Below are 7,944 nucleotides of genomic sequence, written 5' to 3'. Positions count from 1 at the left end.
TTAAAATATGAAAGAGAAAAACGGGCAATTGACGAGGGTGAAGAACAAATTGGATAAAGAGGGGGAATAGTAAGGGAGCGTGAAATGAACGGCAGGAACGAATAAGATGCAAAGCGCGGAAGGAGGGAGCAGAGGGGAAGAGAGAGAGAGGAAAGAGGTAAGAAGAAAACCAGAACATAGCATAACGATAAAGAGAAAGGAGGTAGATAAGAGGGAGAAGAAGGAGAAGGAAGAGGAGGAGAGGAGGTAGGAGAGGGGAAGGAAAACCAGAACATAGCATAACGATAAAAAGAGAGGAGGTAGATAAGAGGGAGAAGGAGGAGGAAGAGGAGGAGAGGAGGTAGGACAGGGGAAGTAGGAATAGAAGAAGAAAAAGAATAAGAAAGGACACGAAGAATAAGAAGAAAAGGAAGAAAGAAAAGAAGCAATAAGATGAGTAAGAAACAGGCAGACAGACAGCCAGAGTAAAAGAGTTAGATTTGATACGATTTGATTTTTTATTGACGTAAAGTCTTACATCAAAAGGAAATCGGCGGCATGCTAACTACCCGACAAACAGTCCTATTACGGGGCCACAGAGAGAGGAAGCGATAAAGAGAAGGAAGAAATATGAAAAAGACCGATAGAAGAGTTAAGCAGGACAGAGAGAAATGATAGATTAGTAAGCGGAATAGGAGAGGATAAGGAATATAATGAACAAAGATTAGTAAGAGGAATAAGGGGCGATAAGGAATATAATGGAACAAGGTGGAGGGAGCCGAGCAAGGGCCGAGGGAAGGCAGGGAGGGAACAATTTAGTTCTGAAAGGTCATAAGTCCCCCCCCCCCCCCCCGCCCCGTCCAGAGAGCTGGAGGCTGATGGTAGGAAGGAAGGCTGAGGAAACTAGAGAGGTGGAAGAGAGAGAGAGAGAGAGAGAGAGAGAGAGGGAGGAGATGGAGAGGAAGAGAAAGAAACGTCGAGCGATCACACGCGTGCACGCTCGCACGCAAGACTGAACGCATGCACGCACGCACGCACGCACGCACGCACGCACGCTCGCACCTACGCACCTACGCACCCACACACACACACACACACACACACACACACACACACACACACACACACACACGCACACGCACACGCACACGCACACGCACACACACACACACACACACACACACACACACACACACACACACACACACACGCACACACACACACACACACACACGCACGCACGCACACACACACACACACACACACACACACACGCACGCACACACACACACACACACACACACACACACACACACACACACACACACACACACACACACACACACACACACACACACACACACACACACACACACACACACACACACACACACACACCGCTCCCAGGTATGCATGCAAATAAATAAAGAATAGATCGGACCAGTGAGGACACAAAATAAAACTAAAAATGAAAGGAATAAACCGAAAAGTTTCCAAAAGGGCTTTTGCGTTCCCGATCTCCGTTCTCTCTCTCTCTCTCTCTCTCTCTCTCTCTCTCTCTCTCTCTCTCTCTCTCTCTCTCTGTCTCTCTCTCTCTCTCTCTCTCTCTCTCTCTCTCTTCCCCTCTCTCTCTCCTTCTCTCTCACTTCTACTTCTCTCTCCTTACCTTCTACCTCTCTTTCTGTCTCTCTCTTTAACCGTCTCTTTATTCCCCCACCCACCCACCCTCTCTCTCTCTCTCTCTCTCTCTCTCTCTCTCTCTCTCTCTCTCTCTCTCTCTCTCTCTCTCTCTCTCTCTCTCTCTCTCTCTCTCTCTCTCTCTCTCTCTCTCTCTCTCTCTCTCTCTCTCTCTCTCAGCTCTCTCTCTCTCCGCTCTCTCTCTCTCTCTCTCTCTCTCTCTCTCTCTCTCTCTCTCTCTCTCTCTCTCTCTCTCTCTCTCTCTCTCTCTCTCTCTCTCTCTCTCTCATCTTTCCATTTCTTCCGTCCTTTCCTCCGCCGGCTGAGCCAGGAGGGAGAGCAGAGCCAGAGCTCCTTCAGGAAGCGGAGCGGGGCGGATGCGTGGCACTGCTTCTCCCAGCCTCGGCACCCATGCTCCCGCGGTGGCAGAAGGTGGCAGCCGGTGTTGGTTCTGGCACTGTTTTGCCACCGGCACTGTCGGGGGGAGCATGGATGGATGGTCGGTAACGTTTGTATAAATAATGACATCATCAATTGCTTATAAGTTGCTGTTGACAGATGCCGGTGGCAGGCACAAGTGATGCCCATTGGTGATAATAGAATATTGATTGCGTGTTGTTGTTTTTTAATTACTGAAGTACCGAGGATGATGATGATGGTGACGATAAAAGTGGCTAATCGACGTGAAGTAATGTTGATTACAGAGATAATGATAATCGTAAGAGTTCGTTACAGCGACAGTGCTAGTATCTATTAACGAACTAATTAACGAATGGGATATTGGTAATTATAATTGAATGATGACGACAACGGTAATAATCGAGAGTCTGATAAATTGATGGCGGTGCAGCCGGTGACGCTGTTAGTGCTGGCTCGGACGCGGTAGAGACGGGGGTGTTGTCTGATGTTCTATTTGTACTGCTAGTTATTGTTGTTTGTGTTGTCGCTTTTTTATCTCTGTGGCTACGTCGTCCCCGGCAGTTTTTGTTGCAGTTATGAATATTAGCGGTAGTTCTAGTCGTGACACAGGGAGGTCGTTCAGGTGTCTCATGGAAATGTCTCGCAGTCGCTAGTTACGTCTCTGAAATTTTACGGGAATCTCCCTTTCTAATATGTCTAGTGCAACGCCTTATATGCTGGCAAGGCTGTTTGCACCTCTGGCTACACCCGCGCGTACGCGCGCACACGCACACACACACTGACACACGCATACACACACACGCACACATGTGCACACGCACACATGCGCATACGCACACATGCACACACGCGCACATGCACACACGCACACACACGCACACACACACACACACACACACACACACACACACACACACACACACACACACACACACACACACACACACACACACACACACACACACACACACAGACAAACAGACAAATACGGACACACACACACGCACACACACACACACACACACACACACACACACACACACACACACACACACACACACACACACACACACACACACACACACACACACACACACTCACACACACACACACACGAACAAACAGACAAATACGGACACACACACACGAACAAACAAGCAGACTAATACGGACACACACAGGAACACGAACAAACACACACATATATACATACATAACAGTTGTGTTTGTGACGTCTAGTATCGCTATAAACAATACTCTAGGTTAGTGAAGGCCGTCAAACAGACGAGAGGAAGAGGAGGTTACGGGAAGAGAAAACAAATGGCGAAGGAGAGAGATAGGCGGTGGAAGAGAGAGAAAGAGAGAGAGAGAGAGAGAGTGAGTGAGTGAGTGAGTGAGTGAGTAAGCAGAGTAGGGTAGAGTAAAGGTGCTAGAAAAGAGAAAAGGTGTTAAAAGAAAAGACAGGGAAGCGAAAGGAAAAGAATAGTGAAGGAGCAGGAGAAATGAAAAAGTGATTGGAAAAAGTATAGAAGAATTTACTCGTATTTATAGAAATACATGGAAGAATGGACACTGAGAATAGGGGAGCAGAGGCGAAGAGAAGAAAACTAAGGCGCTTAGGATTGAACTGATGTTATAACTATAATAGCTCCAAGCACTAAGATTACAGGAGACGTGCAGCTGTCGATGGGTACCAAGGGTAATGCCTAAGGATGTATCTGTACGGCGGGATGCAGGAGCGTGCGCGTGCAGGAGAGGGTGTCGGAGGGAGAGAGAGAGGAGTGTGTAAGGGTGCCAGTGGGAGCTCAGAAAGGCAATATTGCAGGAACAGGTTATAAGAAAAGCAATAACACAATGAAGAAGGATAACAGAACAGCCTGTGGAGTAGCGGCGCGAATGATAAGGTAAACATTGACGTTGCAGAGGGAGATAAGGACGTCAAGATGTAGGTTAGGGAGAAGGGGAGGAGGGAGAGGGGAAAAAAGAAAAGGAGAAGCTCATTGTTGTTCTGGCGGAGGGGAGAGGAAGGGGAGGAGGGCCAGAGCCTCACAAAGGGGAGAAAGATTGTGGAAATCGCCGGGGAAGCAGAGATGGGGAGTGAAGGGAAAGGGGAGATGGTATTTAAAGAAGGGAGTAAGGGCGAAAAAGCCTTAATGGGAGAGCGTTGGGGAGGGCGATGAAGAGACTTTTATCCAGGGAAAGCAAAACTGAGAGATCTACGGGAAAATTGGGAGGAAGGGAAGGAGAAGGAAGCGTGAGAAAGGAATGGGTTCGGGAGGAGAAAGAGAGTGAGAGAGAGAAAGAGAGACCAGAGGAGGAGGAGGTGAGAGAGAGAGAGAGAGTGAGAGGGTTGGTGAGAAAGAGACGAGAGTAGGAGGAGTTGAGAGAGAGAGAGAGAGAGAGAGAGAGAGAGAGAGAGAGAGAGAGAGAGAGGAGGTAGGTGAGAGAGAGACGAAATCCATAGTGAAGCAGACACAAAAGATGGAAAAGAGAAACCTGGCAGTGAGTTTCTTCATCGCCATACTTGGAGAAGCAGCGGAGGGAAAACAAAAGAAAACTGAAATGAGAAAAGAAGACGAAAGGCCACAGAGGTGAAGGGCAGACAGATAAGGAAATGGAAATTATGAATAATGAACGGCAAAAGAAAGCTAGGAAGGCGAACGGAAGAAGAAAAGCTTTTAGAGGAAATATGAAATGCTAAAGATAATAATGATAATGGTAATGATAAAATCATAATGATAAACAATGAGATTATAATAATAATGATAATGTTGATGATGAAGGTGATGATAATAATGATGATGATGATGATAATGATAATAATGATCAGAATATTAAGAATAAGAATAATGAAGATAGTAGTAATAATACTAATGAGAATTATTATTGTTATTGTTATTATTATTATTATTATTATTATTATTATTATTATTAATATTATTATTATTGTTGTTATCGTTCTTATTTTTATTGTTATAATTATTATAATTATTATTGTTATTATTATTACTGAAGCTATCATTATCGTTGTCATTATGATGATGATTGTTATTATTATGAAAGTGACTAATAGTGATGATAAAAATAATACCAGTAATGATATTGATGATAATACTAACAATAACGATGAGATGATGATGATTATGATCATAATGATAATATCAATAATGATTATAATATCAATGATAATAACAACTATAATAATAGTAATGATTATAATAATTGCAATAGTAATGATCATAATTATAATCATGATAATGGTGATAGTAATGACAGTAATGATGAACAAATGGGGGAAAATGCATATTTGAAAAAGGGAATAATTCCAGTTGAGAAGACGAACGAGGGGAGAAGAGTAGATGATAAGACAAACAGATGGGAGGAACTGTTGACGCAAAGGGACAAGACTGAGGGGAGCGGAGGACAGAGGGGAAAGGACACGGATTAGGAAGAACAAAGAGAAGAGAAGGAGAGAGAATGGGGGAGAATAATGAAATAGGAAAAAAGCGAGTGATTAGAGGAGGAAGGAGGAAGGGGAGGCGAAGGAGATGCGAGAGGGGAAGAGGAAGAGGAAGAAAGAATAGGAGGAGAGGGGAAGGGAGGGGAGTCAGACCTTAAGGGACACTTGATCCTCCCCTAGGTTTCCCCTCTTCTCCTCCCTCCTCTTCCCCCGGTCTGTGTCGTTCTCTCTTTCCCCGTCTCCCTCTCTCCCTCCCCCGTCTTCTCTCTCTTTCTCTTTTTCCCTGTCTCCCTGTCTCCCTCTCTCCCTCTCTCGTCTTCTCTCTCGTCTTCTCTCTCTCTCTCTCTCTCTCTCTCTCTCTCTCTCTCTCTCTCTCTCTCTCTCTCTCTCTCTCTCTCTCTCTCTCTCTCTCTCTCTCTCTCTCTCTCTCTCTCTGTCTCTCCGTCTCTCACCCATACCTTCTACCTCTCTTTCTCTCTCTCTCTCTTTTCCATCCCCCTCTCTCTCTCTTTCTTCCCCCCCTCTCTCTCTTTCTCCATCCTCTCTCTTTATTCCCCTACCTCCCTCCCTCCCTCTCTCTCTCTCTCTCTCTCTCTCTCTCTCTCTCTCTCTCTCTCTCTCTCTCTCTCTCTCTCTCTCTCTCTCTCTCTCTCTCTCTCTCTTCCCCTCTGCTACCCTCTCTGCTCGCCTTCCCTCGCTTCCCCTCCCCTTGGCCGTACTAGGCTTTAGTATTATTTTTAATCTTCTCAACTTTCAACTCTCCATGTGTTCGCTTGATTTTTCTTTTGGCGTTTATTTTTTGTTTATTCGCTATTTCCCATTCTGTTTACTTTTTCAAACCGTTCTTCGTTTTGATTTTAGGTTTTGTTTTTCATTACACTATTTTCCTGTTTTTCGTTCGGTTCTTCCTTTCTAGTTTATTCTGTTTTTCTTTCTTCATTTTCTTCTTTTTCTTTTTCTTCATCGCGTTTTCGTCGGCATGTCGAAATTCCTCCTTTTTTTGTATTGTTTTTTTTTTTATTCTTCTACCGCTCCCCGCCCTTCCTCCTATACTCATTCATCATCATTATTCCTATTCTTACTCTTCCTCCTCCCTCCTCCTCCTCCTCCTACCTCCTCCTCCTCCTCTTACTTCTTCTTCTTTCTCCTCACCACCTCCTCCCCCTTCTTCCCCTGCTTCCTCCTCTTCCTCCTCTCCCCACCTCTTTCTCCTTCCCTTCTCCCACACTCCCCAAAACCCCCTCCTCCTCTCTCCCTCCCTCCCTCTTTCCTCCTCCTCCTCCCTCCTCTTTCCTCCTCCTCCTCCTCCTCCCTCCTCTCCCTCCTCCTTTCCCTCCTCCCTCCTCTTCCTCCTTTTTTCCCCCTCCTTCTCCACCTCCCCTACCCCCCTCCTCCTCCTCTTCCTCTCCCCCCTTCTCTCCCTCTCCCTCCTCCTCCCCCTCCCATTCCTCGATTTTCATCGTCCCTCTTTTTCCTCTTTTCTCCCCCGTCCTCCTCCTCCTCCCTCCTTTCTTCTTTTTCCTACTTCCCCCCCTTTCTTTCCCTGCGTGAGTGTTCGTGCAGTTAATGTCGACATAAACAGACGAAATTGTTGAATATGCGTAATTCCCCAGCGATGTGCCTAATGGTGTTACCTCAGAGTCAGTTTGTTAAATAAGCATAACGTAAAATTTACTCTGCAGTAAGTTAAAGTTTAACTATAAAAGACAGGATATGATAATTATATTTTCTCTTTTATTACTCTTATTACTATTCTCAATTGACATTTTTTTAAATCCAATTTTCCTTCTCTCTCTTTCCTTCTTTCTTTTATATATGTTTTTTTCCTACAGATTTTTTCTTCTGTTATTTGCAAATCTCTTTCATTACACCGGCATGCAGTTGTTTTAGTTTGATTGGCTCTGATTGCACTGAATTTAATCTGGGGATTTGATCAGTTTGATTTGGGAAAGCGTTAACTTCACTTCTATTTCAGGAGCATTAAAGGTGAGTAGATTAATCCGGCAGACAATGAACGCAGGTTGGTCGCGTTGAGGGCGTGGGGGCCGGGGGGGGGGGGGGGTGCAAGGATAGGGGGTTTTGAGGTGGGGGTTAAGGGAGGGAAAGGGGATAGGTGTGAGGGTGGTTTGGGTTTGTTGTGGTTGGGATTTTTTTTTCTTTTTCTTTTTTCCTTTCGTATGATTATTTTTATTAAGTACTGTGTTGTATGTGCATGTGTAAGTGCATGCTTATACACACACGCACACACATACACACAAACACATACACAAGCACACATACAGAGAGAGATGGGGAGAAGAAAGACGGAGAGAGATAAAGAGAGAGAGAGAGAGAGAGAGAGAGAGAGAGAGAGAGAGAGAGAGAGAGAGAGAGAGAGAGAGAGAGAGAGAGAGAGAGAAAGAAAGATA

At 45.2% G+C, this 7,944-nt stretch overlaps 1 protein-coding gene across 1 annotated transcript in view; it reads left to right on the top strand.

Annotated features, from left to right (window-relative positions):
• Positions 1-7,944, top strand: part of LOC113806005 (protein Wnt-5b) — a 677,940-nt gene that overhangs the window by 329,147 nt on the left and 340,849 nt on the right. The window lies entirely within an intron of this gene.

Source organism: Penaeus vannamei, chromosome 14, assembly GCF_042767895.1.
Source record: "Penaeus vannamei isolate JL-2024 chromosome 14, ASM4276789v1, whole genome shotgun sequence".
In the NCBI taxonomy this organism is placed as follows: Eukaryota; Metazoa; Arthropoda; class Malacostraca; order Decapoda; family Penaeidae; genus Penaeus; species Penaeus vannamei.
This window is presented reverse-complemented; position numbering and strand designations above follow the sequence as displayed.